Source organism: Elephantulus edwardii, unplaced genomic scaffold, assembly GCF_000299155.1.
Source record: "Elephantulus edwardii isolate Elephantulus edwardi_28Jun2011 unplaced genomic scaffold, EleEdw1.0 scaffold00069, whole genome shotgun sequence".
In the NCBI taxonomy this organism is placed as follows: Eukaryota; Metazoa; Chordata; class Mammalia; order Macroscelidea; family Macroscelididae; genus Elephantulus; species Elephantulus edwardii.
In genome coordinates, this window is record NW_006399819.1 from 11,574,505 (window position 1) to 11,592,426 (window position 17,922).

Genomic DNA, 17,922 nt, shown 5'->3' on the forward strand with positions numbered 1-17,922 from the left:
ATATTATATTAATTATTATCTATTTATATTATAGAAGCCACTCAAATTGCAAATTAAATAGTATATTACCATTACCTAAAATTCACATTTTATTTATCTTTAAAACAATATGAAGCACATGAATCTCATATTTCCCAGTGGCTTGTTTAATACATTTTTCTCTTTACTTGTTTAAACAGTAATATTAACTTAGAACTGATACACAGCTGCATATATGATAGATAAAGAATTTGGTAAGTTTTAACATTCTATACCTCTGTGATCTATCACTATTATCAACATAGCAGACCAATGTATGACTCCCTCTGAAATTTCATCACACACCTTAGTTATTCTTGCTTTTTGCCCCTCTCCCTAGGTAACTTCTGATCTGCTATCTGCAACTATAGTTTAGTGGGCATTTTCCTAGAATTTTATATAAGTAGAATTGTACAATATGCAATATTTTTTAAGATTAATTTTTTCACTTAGCAAAATTATTTTGAGACTCATCCACATTATTGTACTTCATTCCTGTTTCTTGCTGAGTAATATTCCATTAGATGGATATATTGTTAATCTTGTCTTGGGCAGGGTGTTTTTTTTTTCATCTCAGTCATTATCGTTTTTTAGGCAGGTATTTTTCAAATGTAGTTTTTAAAAAATATTCTATATTTCAGATTTTTTAACATATCTGATGGAATTACAATAATTCATATGATGTCTACCTCTGTTAATTGGAATATTTCTGTCAGTTCTGAGGTGATACTGATTGCTTCCTCCCTCTCCCTCCACTGTTTGTAGGTGTAATTCTTCATTTCTTTATAGGTCTGGTTAGTTTTTTATTGTCATTTCTTCCATGTTACGTACTAGGTATTTTTGTATTCTTGTAAATATTTAAATATTTCTTTAAATATTTAAAACAGAGAGATCTTGGCTGAAAAAGTGAACACTTGAAATATATTTACTTGTCATTTGTTCACAGTGCGAAGGCATTTGACTGTGTGGATCATAATAAATTATGGATGGCATTGTAAAGAATAGGAATTCTATAATACTTAATTGTGCCCATGCAAAATTTACACATGGAATAAGAATCAGTCATTTGAACAGAATGAATACTTCATGGTTTAAAATCAGGATATGTGCACACCAGAGTCATATCCTTTCTTTATACTTACTTAATCAGAACGTTGAACAAACAATCTAAGAAGCTAAACTATATGAAGTAAGTGCCATTGGGATTTGTGGATGACTCAGCACCAGTTTGAGCTATGCAAATACAGCTTTGCTAGCTCAGAGTGAAGAGGATCTGAAGCACTTAATGCAGAAGATCAAAAACTATAGCCTTCAATCTGGAATACACTTAATAAAAACAAATTTTTAAAACTTTTCACAACTTGATCAATAAATAACATCATGATAATGGAGAAAAGATGGAAATTGTTAAGGATTTTCTTTTACTTGGACCCATAATTAAATTCCATAAAAGTAACAGTGAAGAAACCAAAATCGCTTATTGCCTTCTGAAAATCTGCTTCCAATCTCTTTTGTTGTTGTTGTTGTTAAGTGCCGTTGAGTCGCAGGCGATTCATAGAGACCCTATGAAGGAGAGTCCTGGACACTCAGGTGCCTTTCTTCCTCTCTCGAGGTTCATAGAGTTTTCGGAGGAAAGCTATTATGGAAGTGGATGCCACTCCTCCTTCCAAGCCCAATCTCTTTTAAGTGCTAAATAACAAGGATGTCACTTCATAGACTAAGGTTCACCTGTTCTGTGCTGTATTTTTCAACATGATTCACATGCATATGAAAGACAATGAATAAAGAAGACTGAAGAACTGATGACTATGAATTGTGGTTTTGGCAAAGCATATGGAACATACTATCGACTGCCAAAAGAATACACAAATATATACTGGAAGAAGTGTGGCTAGAGTACTTCTTAGAAGCAAGGTTGGTGAGACTTTATCTCACAAATTTTGGACATGCCCTGGAGAAGGTCATCATGTTTGATAAAAATAGAGTGTCAGCAAGAGAGACGAAGGCCCTGCATGGGATAGATTGACACAGTGACAGTTGACATGAGCTTCAACACAGTGGAGTGGGTAAGGATGGTGCAGAATCAGGCGAGGTCTCACTCTGTTGTGCACAAGATCACTTTCTAGGAGTTAGTGCTGGACAGCAGCAACTAATGGCAAAAACATAAATATTTGTTCTGGAATACAGTTTAGTTAACTTACAGTTTTATTCCTTTATATCGTACTTTTAAGATCTCAGTGGACCAGAGTAGCACTTAATTTAAAAACCAAAACAAATCCAAATTCACTCATCAAGTTAATTCTGACTCATAGTGACCCTCCATCAGGTTTCTGAGACTGTAAATCTTTACTGGAAGAGACTGTCCATCTTTCTCCTGCAGGGCGTATTCAAACCGCTCACATTTTGGTAGCCACCTGATACACTATGCACTATGCAACCAGGGCTCCTTAGTACTTGTTGCTGTGTGTGCTGTTGAGTCAGAACCAACCCATAGTTGACCTTCAACAGGCTTTCAGAAGCAGTTAATTGCACAGGAGGACATTGCCCATCTTCCTCTTACAGAGCAGCTGATGGGTTTGAACCGTGTGCCTTTAGGATTGCAGCACAGTTTCTTACCACTAGGCCAGCACAACTTCATCCTTAGCACTTAGTCTAAAGCTAATCTTCACTTTAAGACAGTAGTCTATGCCTGAGGACATAGTCCATAGGAATGTGCACTGCTAACCCAAAGGTACTATCTCTCTGGTGGCTTGAATCCATGGGAGAAAGATGGTGGTTTGAATCCCAGTTTCACAGGACTAAGATATGCAATTTCCTCCCACGCAATTTACAAATCCCCAAAACATGTTGGAGGATCAGCTATGAGTTGGTTCCCACTTGACAGTAATGACTTGAGTTTCTGAGTTTAGGGCAGGACACTTCTGTACACTTTACCCAGTGTCTTGTGAATGAAAAGAGATTTCAGGACACCAGAGGAATGAAGAGAGGCATTTATCTGGTGACTGTTTGACTTTCTGTCTTTTGTTTTACTGAAGAGGCTCAAAAAATCCCAATAGGTACAAGGAAGACAGATGCCATGCCCTAAGACTCAGGTTATCATGTGAATCTAGAAGTGAGTGCCACAAGCAGTTAGAGCCTAAATAGATTTGGTTAGCTTAGACCTGCCTACTGGCTTTGCAGTGGTATGATAGAGGTTGTGCTGAAGAAACTGGGTGGGCACAATAACAATGTTGTAGATGCCATGACAGGACAGTGATGACCATGTATTTCATGCTACAACCAGCTGAAGCCTTAGCAAGGCACATGAGGGTGGGTCTCGGAGGCCTATAAATTGAGCGCACAGGGTTTAAAACTCAGATGGTGTTTGACTTGAATTTCTACTTCCCTACTTTAGCAGATGTTTGACTTTGAACAGCTTATTTCTTCTTTTCTATAAAATGGAGATGATAATAACTTTTTTAATTGAGATTTTAATGAAAGTTTATAGAGAACTTGGATTTCCATTCATTCATTGTTGCACATTTCCCTCCCTGCCCACCTCCCCCCAGTTTGCTTTTCTCTTTGAAAAAAAAATTCTTTTATTGTTGTTCAATTCCCCACCCCACCACAGTTCACTTTACTATGCAGCTCTTATTCTGAACTATTGTCATGTATATTAATACCTAATCATATATTCTTTTCAAGCAGTTCTTTCCCTTATCTGTTTCATTTCTCTTTTTTAGTTTTCCCCAACCCTGATATTAGTCCTGTTTTATAACAGTGGAATTACGCTGCTTTTATCCTTTTGTGCTGAGATAATTCACTCAGCATAATGTCCTCCAGAGTCACCCATTTTATGTAATATTTCATGAGTTTTTTGGTTTTCAGTGCTTCAAAGTATTCCATTGTTTGAATATACCAGAGCTTCTCTATCCATTCATTCGTTGATGGACACTTAGGTTGTTTCCATCTCTTTGCTATTAAGAACAATGTGGCAGTAAACGTGGGTGTGCATATATCTGCTCATGTGGCAGTTCTGATTTCTTTAGGATACATTCCCAGTAGTGGAATTGCTGGGTCAAATGGTATTTCTATTTGCAGCTTTTTGAGAAAACGCCATTCTGCCTTCCATAGTGGTTGCACCATTTTACACTCCCACCAACAGTGAATAAGGGTTCCTGTTTCTCCACAACCTCGCCAGCATTTGTTGTTTGTTGCTTTGTTGAATTTTGCTATTCTTACTGGGGTGAGATGATATCTCATAGTTGTTTTGATTTGCTTTTCTCTCAGAGCTAGGAATTTTGAACATTTCTTCATGTGTTTGTTTGCCATCTGAATGACTTTTTTGGTGCAGTGTCTGTTCATATCCTGTGCCCATATTGTGACTGCATTGTTTATTTTTATCTTGTTGTGGTACTTGAGTATTCTATAAATTCTAGATATAAGTCCCTTATAAGATTTGTTATTACCAAATATTCTTTCCCAGTCTGTAGCTTTCCTTTTTGCCCTGTTGCGGATAATACCTTTCTTAAAGGAGTGTTGTGAGAAATAAAAAGAATGTCTTTAACACATGAGCATAGCGCCTGCTCTCAAATGTTGCTGCTGGTGGTGTTGTTATCTGCCACTGTGTCAACTGCGACTCATAGCGACCCTATGTACAATAGCTGTGAACCCTGCTTTATCCTGAGCCAATTTCACTGCCTCTGACACACCACCTACCACCATTAACCCAATTACTGTGTCAATCCATCTCATCCAGGGTTTCCCTCTCTTGCACTCTCCCTCCAGTCCTTCAAGCGTGATGTCCTTCTCCAAGGACTGGTCCTTCCTGACAACATGCCCTAAGTATGTGAGATGGAGCCTCAAAATCCTCGCCTCCAAGGAGCAAGCAAGATAACTCTGTTTGTTCTCTTGGCAGTTCAATGGTATGTTCAATGCTCTTCTCTAGCACCACAACTCAAAGACATTGATTCTTCCCTCCCTCTTTTATTAATCTTTCTGTGAGTACCTAGGACTGCAGGGCATTTTTGGTTTTGCTTTACTTTTTAATCTTAGGGGTTGGGGTCAGAAATACATAAGACCTTTTGGACTTTCAATATAATTATTCCTGCGTGCCGTGTATGAATGCACCACAACTTTTCAATCTATTTGTTTGTGGTTGGGCATCTGGGCTGCTTCCATGTTTTGTGATGGTGAATAATGCTAACTTGGGAGGGAATGGAGAGCATTTTCCCGAATGAACTAACTCAGTCCTACAAGAACAAATACTATATAAAAACATTAATGCAGAACAAGTATGAGGAGAGTGGAAATAGAGGGGTGAGGATGGGTGGGGAACGGGGTGGGGTGTTAATCACAGGGTTGTACAATTTGATTGGAGGGAAACAATGTATTCACACTTTGTAAAGAAATCAGTATAAAGTTTTAAAAAAAGATTTTTGAGACTTTCTATGACATTTTATATTTTCCAACTAACTTGACAAAGTATATTTTTAGTTGCAGCACAGAAAAAATTTATCTGATTGTCCAACCCAAAAGGCATTAGATAAAATACCAACCATGATTTCAATAAGTTTATTTAGTTAGTATTCTGTGTTAAGTGGACTCTAAGTTACCACACAAACTTCTGGACAGATAAACACAGACTTAGGATGAAAATGACATCCACATAGCAGACTCAACCCTGGGAGATGCTGTTGTTGTTGTTGTTGTTGTTATGTGCCATCGAGTCATTTGCGACTCATAGCGACCCTATGTACAACAGCCCTAAACCCTGTTTTATCCTGTGCCAATCACATTGCCTCTGACACACCCATCCCGATTACGCCAGTTACTGAATCAATCCACTTCATAGAGGGTCTTCCCCTCCTGCGCTGTCCCTCTACTCTACCCAGCTGAGAAAGTCAATTTATTTTCTCATTAAGACCATGGGATTCAATCCAGACGTTCTCATTTGTTGGTAGGTTCTCAAGTCCACAATTGCAGGATTAGCATGGAACTCTTTTCTCCATTTCCTTAAGCAAATGCCATGAGGGCCCTGAAGAGCATTCCAATTGAGTATAATCAGAATAATTGTCACTTAGTTGGTAAAGATTTTGGAAAATGGTCACAGTGTTAGAGAGAGTCTACACTTGGTAAAGGGAGAACTAGATTTCAAACATTCATTATTTATTTCTGCACAAACCACATACACTAGCATTTTTTCAACCAGAGGTGATTTTGCTCCTAAAAAAGCCCACAAAAAAACAAAAAACAAAACCCTGACAACATGGGAAAATATATTTTGATTGTCATATTTGATGCGGGAGAGGAGAGACTACTGTCCAGGCCTACTGTTAAATATACAGGCCTGCTGTCCTTACCTCCTCAAACCCCAACAAATAATTATTTGGTCAAAAACATTGAGAGTGCTAAAATTGCGAAACTAACATGCATAAAAATATTCTTGGCTTTTGGTGTTCTAAATAATGTTTTAAAACCTAAGCAAAAATGTGCTGTTTGGTGTGGGTTTTTTGTTTGTTTGTTAGGGTTTTTTTTTTAAAGAAAACCCTTTTGAATTCTAAGAATCTGGGCTAACATCGAAAGACAAAGTCTAACAGAAGGAAGAAGGCTGTATAAGTAACACGGGTAAAGTAGGATTAGGGTTTCTGGGGGGCAAAGTTTATTTACATATTATGAGTCAGAAAAAGCTTCAAAGGGGAGACATAATTGTAAGACTCTAGACCAGATAACACCTAAGGTTGAGCCCTACTCTCAAATTCTATGATCAGATGAGTATTAATCATTTAAATGACTCTTGCTTAATGTCAAACTATTTTATAAAAAATGATTTCTTATTTGAAAGGAAAGAATTCTCCAAGGATGTGCTCTTCATAATCTGCTTGATGTCATTTAATGTAAGAGGGCTGGGGAGGTCAATTAGAAATTTCAAATGAAATTCTTGCCAATTCCCTAGTTCACTTCCAAACATTCTTTAATTTGAATAACAAATGTAACCGCTTTCCAATGCATACAAAATATATCTGGAGTAGGAGTAGAAATAGCAGTAGAGAGAGTAGAAGAACACATTATATAAAGAGAAAACAGTGATGGCTTGTACTTTTCATGGCAAAAATGAGATTTTGTTTTTCTTTAGGCTTTGATTTTCAAGCAACTAGCTGCTTAAATCTTCACAATAGAGACAGGACTTTGCATGTTTTACTTCTGCTATTAAGGGTGCTCTTAAGAGGCAAAAGAGGGAGATGGAACACCAGCTTTAATAGAAAATTTTAAAATGCCATTCAAAAATTAGGAAAATATTACTCTAAAGTGTTTAGTCTTAATATTGAAGAAACTTTTGCAAACTTAGTTTGCTAAAAAACAACTACAGTATAAAAGGGAAAATATGAAAAAAAAGAGGGAGAAAGTTGGTCTCATGTACTTTGAACATGTTATTAGGAGCAGTCAGTCTTTAGAAAAAGATAACATGCTGAGAAAGACGGATGGTCAACAAAAAAGGAGGACGACCCTTAACGAGATGGACTGTAATGTGATGTCAGTGACGGTAACAATAGGTTCTGATCTGTTGCTCATATGGTTCCTGTTAGTCATAGTTGACTCCATGGCAACAAAAACAAGAAGACACCAGGAATTAAATACAAAAATCTAAACCATGAGTCAATTCCAAATCATAGTGACACTGGAGGACAGAGCAGAATGGGCCCACAGTGTTTCTATGCATGTAAATGTTATAAAATTCACCACACATGATGAATTCAAACTGCTGACCTTTCAGTTAAATAGCTAAGCCCTTTGACCACTGCACCATCAGGACTCTAGCCAGGAAGACTAAAACATGTTCTAAATGGACTAGGTCAGGACGAAACTCGTTTATTCACTCTTGCAGATTCCAAATCTCATTAAACCCATGTCCGTCTTCCCACTCCACCTCCCTTTTTTTTCATTAGTGGAGGAGAAAATAATTTGGCTCTGTTATTAATGTTGCTTCAGCTTTATATATCCCATAAGTATCATTCCCTGAGCCTTAAACCAACTTCTTAAAATTATTATGTTTCCCTTGTTCAATGCAAGTGATTCCAGTGAAGCACTTTCTCCACAGTGGCTTTCATTGCCTGCTGCTGGAGATCCCTAAACATGCATTGAACTAGCCCCTCACCTTTACTCAGTTATGTGTTTGGAGACTTTACTCTGAAAGATTGATTTGTTGGTGTTATTTTTTCCATTGTCTTTGCTGGGCTCTAACAAAAATGGGAGGCTGAATTAAAACTGTAATAATCTGAAAACTCATCGTGACTGGAATGAGATCTAGTTCTGAGTGAGGGAGTAATGACAGTTGCTATGTTTCTAAACTTCATTAAAGAAGTACCCAAGTGAGTTAGATGGAGTATGTGTGAGCGAGAAAGAAAACAAAATAAAACCCATGTTTGTTTCTTTTTATATTCTAAAGACTCTTCTTCTCTTAAAAATGTATTTTTTTAATAGCCGTGCAGACAAACATTTGTCCATTTACTATTTGTACACAGTTACATTGGTTACATACTTCTCAATGTGTCACGATCCTCACCTGATTCTGTTTGTATAACTCATTGTCTTGAGTTGGAATAAACTCATAGCTGACCATCCAATGGGATTTCAGAATGCTGGGATAGAAGCACAACTCCATACAGATTGTGCCATCAAACCTCCCTTATAGTATTCTATCACCATTAACTAAGACTCTGCTGCTTAAAAGGATGTTCTCATCTGTGCTTCACATAAACTGTTGCTACTATGAATTCACATAGATTATTACTTGCTCTTGTCATAATTTACCTAACCAAAGCTAAAGATGACTTTGGGGAATAATTTTTGGCCCACGGTATGAAGACTTTCCCAGAGCTAGAGTTTTGGGGATTGTTTTGGTAAATTCAGTAGTTCTAGACAATCCCATGTGGTAATGGACATAATTCCTCTGTGGCCCTTCAGAATCAAGCTGTGTAGAACATACTTTTTCATAACAAAATAAAGTCAAAACATAAAAAAAATAAAAACATATGTATTATTGTATGAAAAAGTTGATTCCAGAACACTTTGAAGCTCTAGATAATTTGAGTAAAAGACAACTTCTTAGCTTTCTGCATGAAATATTTCACCAGGTATTATGATTAGTGACAGCATCTGGAAAATTTTGTTGAGAAAATTGAACACAATGAAGAGATTCCAGAGAAAAACACTGCAATATTTAGGAAATGTTTTAAGAAAATTTTTCCCTGAAAACCTTAGCAATATAATAACACTTTGGCTTATGCTGTTATAAAAACTTTAAAAATAAGCAATATCAAGAAAATATGAGGGTTTTTACTACAAAATCTCAGATAACATCCTTCAGAATCTGTATCCATATTCAACAACACAAGCCTGAATAAAGCACCAGTGAAGTTACCATCTATTGACACCAAGAGGCAACGTTGGTGAAACGTCATCTCACATACTGTGAACATGTTGCCAGGAAGGACAAGTTCTTAGAAAATAATGGCAGAGAAATAAGAAGGCCAGGCATCATTAAGGAATTGGGGAAAATAAGGATCTAGATGTTGACAGTATAGCAATTGTGGTGTTTTAAGAAACAGATGCAGCTCACCCCAACTCATCTATGCTAAGAAATTTGGAGACCACAGATGTCACAACTTTGCTTGCTGAGAGTGAGAAGTACTTGAAGCACTTGCTGTAGAAGACTAAACATTTCAGCCTTCAATATAGTTTGCATCTCAATGTCAAGAAAACAAAAATCTTAGCCACTGGACCAACAGGTAACATCATGATGGATGGAGAAATTGAGTCTGTCAACAACTTTATTTTATTTGTATCTGCAATGAATATACTTAGTACCAGCAGTCAGGAGGTCAGGAGATATAATGCACTGAAAACATCTGTAGTCAGTTTCCTCTCAAAATTATTGAGGAGTAATAATATCCATTTAAAGACTAAGGTGTACCTGATTCAGGGCATGACCTTTTTACTAGTGATGCATCTAAGAGCTGGACAATGACTAAGGATGACAGAAGAAGAATTGTTGTCTTTGAGCGGTAGTGTTGGAGAAGAGTACTGAAGATCCCATGGACTGTCAAAAGAACAAACATATATATCTTGGAGAAGGTGCAGCCATAGTGTTCCTTGGAGGTAGATGATGAAGCTTTATCCCACGTACTTGGGCATGTTGTTAGGAGAGGTTATTCCTTGGAGAGGATCATCATGCTTGGAAAGGTGGAGGAGTGACGAAGGAGAGGAAGACCCTCAACCAGATAGGTTGACTGTGACAACAACAATGGATTTGAATGTGTCAGAGATTATGAGGATGGCACAGGATAAGACGGGGTTCAGACCAGTGTTGATAGGGTGGCTATTAGTTGTACTTGACTTGACGGCACCTTAACAAAAACAACAACCTGAACAAAGGCTAAGGTATTCCTGATGCAAACCATAGTGTTTTCAACTACTTCCTATACTTCTGAATGTTGGACAGTGAATAAGAATGACAGAAAAACAACTGATGCCTTTGAATTGTGGTGTTGGAGAAGAGTACTAAATATCCCATGGATTACCAACAGAACAAGTCTGCCTTGGAGGAAGAGCAATCAGGGTGCTCCTTAGAAGAAAGGATAATGAAACTTCACCTCAAAGGCTTTGGGCATTTTGTCAGGAGAGGCCTGTCCTTAGAAGAAGGTAAGCTGGGGAAAGTGGAGGGTCAGAAAAAGAGAAAAAGGTCTTCCACAAGATGGATTAACTCAGTGATGGTAACAATTGACTCAAGCATATCAGATAGTGAGGATGGCCCAGGATAAGGTAGGGTTCAGAGCTATTGCTCATTGGGTCACTGTGAGTTATAGTTGACTCAGTGACACCTACCAACAATAACAACAACAACAGTTTTCATGTTAGTCTTCATTTGAGGACCATAATAAGTGATTTTATTTCTCTGTGTGATGCACTTACCCTGTCAGGCTGTTACATGAGAATCTCTCTAGGCTGGCCAGGAAAAGGGAGAGGCAAAGTTGATCATAAGAAACGAATGTGGGTGTTTTCTCTGGAAATCTTTAGCTTAAAGCTGTCATATTTCACAGAAAACTGGTTAATACTTTGTAACCCTTTTTGTCTATTGGTAACTGTAGTGTACTCTCTGTAGCAGCCTTTTCAAATTTCTCTCTGCAAGCAACCCTGCCCTTTAGTTTATGAGAAGATTAAAGCCATCTACCACTGTTTAAGTTATTTCCTCATCATGGTTTAATGCCTTCAGGAATCAAAAGAAAAGCAGGTTTAGATACTTTTCAAGAGCCTGCTGGGTTTGGAAAATAGATTTCTGCTATGGGATAGTCTCTAACCTGGCACTTACTTTAGAAACTACTCTGGTCTGTCCCAGGGATAGACTCACTTGCTCCCACAAGTATGAGGCCTCATTCAGCAGCATTTGGGCACATCTCAGCTGGAGCTTCAGTTCCCTGGCCCCTTACACTGAGTGAGCGCTTCCAGGGCTCCTGGCTCTGGTTATCTCATAGAGGGATAACAGATATAAAGCTAGACCATCTACAAGAAGAAGGGAGAACATATGTCCTAAGTTATTCAAGAAGTTGCTGATGAGAGAGAAAGGGCAAAATAAAGAATCCAAGTAGGCGGTGGTGGTGGAAAGCAAGGTCTGGGACAATTCTTGAGCTTAAAATCAGGTGACTGTAGTAGCTTATTAACAATTTTTTTCAGTTTCAGATACAGACCTAGGTTTGGGCACTGTTCAGATCAGCCTTATGAAACTCTAATGAACTGTAAACATTGAGATTGAACACTTTTAAAATGATGTTGCTCCAGAAAGTACATGAAAGACACATATTTCTTAATGGATATAACCAAAATAAACCGCTATGTAAAAAAACCAGTAAAGGACTTAACATTTTATCAAAACAATAGCAACTAGATGATGTATTGCATCTCACTCAAAAAGTAAACTAAGAAATAGATATGAGTCTAAGAAACAGGTGGACATATGGATTCTGCCACGTAAATAAATTTTTCTAATATCATTGTTAATCTTACATGAATTTTTATGCTACTTACATGAAACAATTTTTTTTTTGGCATCCCTGGGAACATGAAACAATTTAATTCAAAAAAGATTTATTGAGCATTCACTTGGTGCCAGGCATTGTGCCAAGCACTCCAGATATGCAAAAGGAAGATTAACTCGTGTTAGCTTTTGCTTATGACAACAAAGAAGAACAAAAGTATTTTGAAAAAACCTTGACATTTTCTTATTTTGATTTGGAATTAAGAAAGGTTAACTCCAGAGTAATCACAAAGAAAATTAATAAGCCACATCTCTAAGGTACTAAGGAAATAAAAAAAATACTCAGTGATTGAAGCTCAGTATCAAGAAAACAAATATTCTCATCATTGGGCTGATTGGAAGCATCATGATAGATAGTTATTGTTAACAGCTTTAGTTTGCTTGACTCCACAATCAACACTCTTGGTACCGGCAGCCAGGAAATTAAAAGACGTATTGCATTTGGAAACTCTGCTGTCAGAGACCTCTCAAAAGTACTGAAGAGCAACGATGTCAGTCTGGAGACTAAAGTGTGCTTGATACAGGGTCTTTGCGATCTCTTGCTATACATCAGAGAGCCAGACAATGACTAGGGAGGACAGAAGGAAAATTCATGCCTTTGAGCTGTGGTGCTAGAGAAGAGTGTTGAATATACCATGGACTGCTAAGAGAAAAAACACATTTGTCCTAGAGAAGGTGAAACCAGGCTGCTCCTTAGAGGCAAGTATTCTGAAGCTTCATCCAATATACTTTAGACATGTTGCAAGGAGGGACCAGTCCTTGGAGAGGGACATCATGCTTGGAAGGGTAGAGCAACAGCACAGAAGAGGAAGACCCTCGATGAGATGGATTGAATCAGTGAATGGGGTAATGAGGGTAGGTGTGTCAGAGACAAGGAAATTGGCACAGGGTAGAGATGTTGTACATAGGGTCACTATGAGTTGCAGGTGACTTGACAGCATGTAACAACAACAAACACAAAAATTAACAGCAATAAAGGAAATGACAACAAATCCATAAGCAAAAGAAACTTAGCAGAGAAAAGCATACTGAATGAAGAAACTATCAGCACCACAAAAACTATGCAAGGAGATTTTGTGCAGTAAATTTGCATCTATCAATAATTAGACTGAATGTAAATAAATTCAATGTACCAATCAAGAGACAGAATATCAGGATGGATAAGAAAACATGATTCATCAAGATGCTGCTTACAAGAGACACATCTTAGATGAAAAGATAAAAAGAAGGTAAAGTTAAGGGATGGGGAAAAAGATCAAACAGAAACCTAAAAAGAGTAAGAGCAGTGATATTAAATACTGATAAAATGGATTTTAATCCAAAAAACCCAGTAAAAATGGAAGAACACTAAATAATAATTAAGATGTCAAATTCAACAAAAGAACTTAACCATAAAAAATTCACGATCAGTGAAAGAGTTCCAATACACATAAAATAAGAGGAATAGGCAACTCCATAATAGTTGTATGAAACTAATACATCACTTTTGATGAAGCTCAGAACTAGAAAGAAATTCACCAAAATGTTCACTGTCACCACTGCTATTCAATATTATATTGGAAGTACTTGCTAGGGCAATATGACAAGAGAAGGAAATAAAGGCATCCTGATCAGCAAAGAGATGGTTAAACTGTTGCTCTATGCCAAAGATATGATAGTGTACACAGAAAACCTCAAGGACTCAACACCAACAAAAAATCTATTAAAGCTAGTAGATCAATATATAGGATGTAGATAGCATAACTGACAAACTTGATCTCACAGACAATATAGCACACTCCATCCAAAAACAGAACAGCACACATTCTTTCCCAATGCGCATGAGTCATTTTCTGAGTAGACAATATTCTTAAATATTGAGGACACAAAACAGGTTCAGTATACCTAAACACACCAAAACAACACAACTTCTCAGATCACATTAGGAAATAAAGTATATGAAAATGGAATAAAACTGAGGAGGACCTGAAGTACTTGTTGCAGCAAGTCAAGGACTGCAACCTTAAATATGGATTGAGGCTCAACATCAAGAAAACAAAGATTCTGATCACTAGGCCAATTTAGCAGCATCATGATACTTGATGAAGAGATTGAGATTGTTGACAGCTTCAGTTTGCTGGGCTCTACAACCAACACTCTTGGTACCAGCAGTCAGGAACTAAAAAAACAAACTGTACTCAGAGAGTCTGCTGTTAGGGACCTCTCCAGAGTGCTGAAGAGAAACAATGTCAGTCTGGAGGCTAAGGTACGTCTGATCCAGGCCATGGTATTTACAATTATTTGCTATGTGTCAGAAAGGTGGATATGACTAGGGATGATTAGAGGAGAACTGATGCCTTTGAGCTGTGGTGCTGTAGAAGAGTATTGAATATATCATGGACTGCCAGGAAAACAAAAACAAAAACAAACCAACCAAAACCAGGTTAGTCATAGAGAGGGTGAGATCAGGCTGCTCCTTGGAGGCAAGGATTCTGAAACTTCATCTGACGTATTTTGGGCATGTTGTAAGTCTTTGGAGAGGAACATCATGTTTGGAAGGGTGGAGGGATGATAGTGCAAGAGAGGAAGACCCTTGATGGGATGGATTGATTTAGTAACTGAGATAATGGGAGTGGTGTGTCAGAGATAGATAAGGTTGGCACAAGATAGAGAAGGGTTTAGGGCTGTTATACACAGGGTTACTATGAATTCAAGCAACTCAATGACACATAACAACAACAATGGAAATGAAATAATACTTTACTTAAAAATATCAGATAACTGAGGAAATAACAAACAAAATAAGAAAAATTATTAAAATCAAGTAAGGATCAAAAGATAACAAAAGTTTTGGGAAGCAGCAAAGGTAAAATTATGCCAATAAATGCATATATCACACAGCATAAAAGAGCCCAAATCAACACCTTATCTTTAAAACATCAGCAAATTGAGAAAGAGGAGCAAAAGAAGTCCATGACAATCATAAGGAAGGAAATGAAAAAGATTACAGTGAAACAAAACATAGTACACAAAAAATAACAGAAAGAATAAATAAAACTAGAAGTTGATTCTTTGAAAAAATTAATATAATTGACAAAGTCTGGCTAAATTCACAAAAGAAAAGAGAGTAGATACAAATAACAAATGCGATATGTGACACTTCAACAGAACCAAGTAAAACAAAAAGGATAAGAGAACAGAATGAAGAATAGTACTCTAATACATTTGAAAATCTAGAAGAAATGAACAAACTTCTAGAAACATACTACCTACTTAATCTAACAAACCAGTTTCGATGTTATTGAAGTGATTCTAACTTGTAGCAATCCTCCAGTGAGTTTCTAAGATTGTAAATCTTTCTGAGAGGAGACTGCCTATCTATTGTTCACTGAATGCTTGGTGGATTCAAATCGCATTTCAGTTAGCAGTCCAACATGTTACGTATTACACTAAAGCTCCTAAGATGAAAACTTAAGAAATGCAATTTGTGATATATATAGTCTGTCAAATATAACTAAAAATTCACAAGCAACAGAAGATAAAATAAATGATTAGAACCCCTCAAAACAAAATGCTTTGGTTCAATGAAAGAACCAGAAGAAATACCCCCCCCAAAAAAAAACCCACATTGACATATTTTTTTAAATTTGTTTAAAATGATATTATCATGTGAATAGGTGAGTCAACTCTGGTAATGTGTTGTTATGTGCTGTTGAGTCACTTGCAACTCATAGTGACCCTATGTACAACAGCCCTAAACCCTGCGCTATTCTGTGCCAACCTTATTGTCTCTGATGTACCTACTCTTATTATCTCAGTCACTGAGTCAATCCATTTCATTGAGGGTCTTTCTCTCTTGCATTGTCCCACAACCCTTCCAAGCATGATGGTTTCTCCAAAGACTAGTCCATCTTTGGAATATGCCCGAAGCATACCAAAGTTTCAGAATCCTTGTCTCCAAGGAGAAGCCTACTTTCACCCTCTCTATGCTAACCTGTTTGTTCTCCTTGAAGTCCACAGTGTACTCAATACCCTTCTCCAGCACCACAGCTCAAAGACATAAATTCTGCTTCTATTATCCCTAGTCATTGTCCAGTTTTCTGACACATAACAAATAATTGCAAAGACTGTGGCCTGGATCAGGTTCGCCTCAGTCTACAGACTAACATTGTTTCTCTTTAGTACCCTGGAGAAGTCCGACAGCAGACTTCAGACTTTCTGAGTCCACCTTTCAGTCATCTTCTTATTTCCTGGCTTCTGGTACCAAGAGTGTTGATTGTGGAGCCAAGCAAACTAAAGCTGTTAACAATTCTCTTCACCATGTATCATGATGCTTCCAATCAGCCAAATGATGAGAATTTAGGTATTTATTATGGACATTCCTGGTGTGTGTGTAACATGTTTAAGGTTAGTGACTTAAATCTACTAGCACTCTGCAGGAAAATGATAGACAGTCTCCTTCCATAAAGATTAACAACCTTGGAAACCAAATGGAAGATCAACTCAGTGGCAATGGAGCTTGTATTTATTATTTCTTACATATGGACATTAAAAATATGTTTCAAACATTAATTTTACTTGTTTCATCCTCCTTTAGAAAAGCTTTCCTTTTCCTTTAGTCTATAGGTTTTTATTACATTTATAAAGAAAATTTTGTGTGTGTGAAAATTGTATTGAAATGTCAATACCTCAACAACAAAAATACTAACAATCTCATCTAAAAAATAAATGGCGAAAGGACACAAACAGACCCTTCACCAAAATAGATATTCATGCAGCCAATAAATGTATAAATGGACATTCATGTGCCTTAACCAGGAGAGAAATTAAGATAAAAACGAGATGTCCTCTCACATTAGCAATAGCAAAATAACACAGCTTCCTGATAAGTGTGTTGGGAGATTGAAACTCTTACACATTACTAAAGGGATAGTAAAATGATATGAACAATCTGGAAAACATTATGGTGCTTCCTTTAAAAACTGTAAGCAAAAATACCATATGATGCATGAAACCTACTTTTAGGTATATATCCTACAGAAATAAGAGCTGTGCTATAAATACATATACACACATTTATGTTCATCACAGCATTATTCATAGCAGCAAAAAGATAAAGCAACCTAAGTTTTAACCTATGCAATACCAAAGAATAATAATAATGAACCTGCAAAACATCTCACACTATTGATGTATCTGAAGAACATTGTTGTTATTAAGTGCCACTGAGTTAACTATGATTCATTGAGATCCTGTGAATAATGTATCTGAACTTTGCTCTATCTTCTGTCATCCTCATTATCTCCAACAAATTTTATTTCACTGATACAATAATTGTGCTAATCCATTGTCTTTGGTTTTCCTTTCCTTATCTGACCCATTACTTTTCTAAGCATGAGGTCTTTTTCCAAGCACTGGCTCGTCCTAACAACACGTCCAGAGTTTGTGACATGAATCTCCACCATCATTGCCACTGAGGAACACCCTAGCTGCACTTTCTGACTTGTCTGTTCTTTTGGAAGACCATGGGATATTCAGTACTCTTCTCTAGTACAACTCAAAGGCATCAATTCTTCCTCTGTCATCCTTATTTATTGTCTTTCAGATTGTTGTTGTAGTTATGGGTCGTTGAGTTGCCTGCAACTCATATACATAGCAAATACTTGAAAAGACTATGGCTTGAATCACGTATACCTTAATCTACACATTGTCACTGATGCTCTTAAGCATTTTGGAGAAGTAAACACAGCAGATTTTCCCAAAGCAAGAGGAGAACACTGGGCTGAGAGTAATACATGTCATGAAAAGGTGGAATCTGTAGAGTAGTGTAAAAGGAGCAGACACATTGTGGGGAT

The 17,922-nt window shown here is 37.1% G+C and overlaps 1 protein-coding gene across 1 annotated transcript in view; it reads right to left on the reverse strand.

The window, feature by feature from the left end:
- AK5 (adenylate kinase 5) overlaps window positions 1-17,922 on the reverse strand; it is a 531,421-nt gene that overhangs the window by 244,479 nt on the left and 269,020 nt on the right. The window lies entirely within an intron of this gene.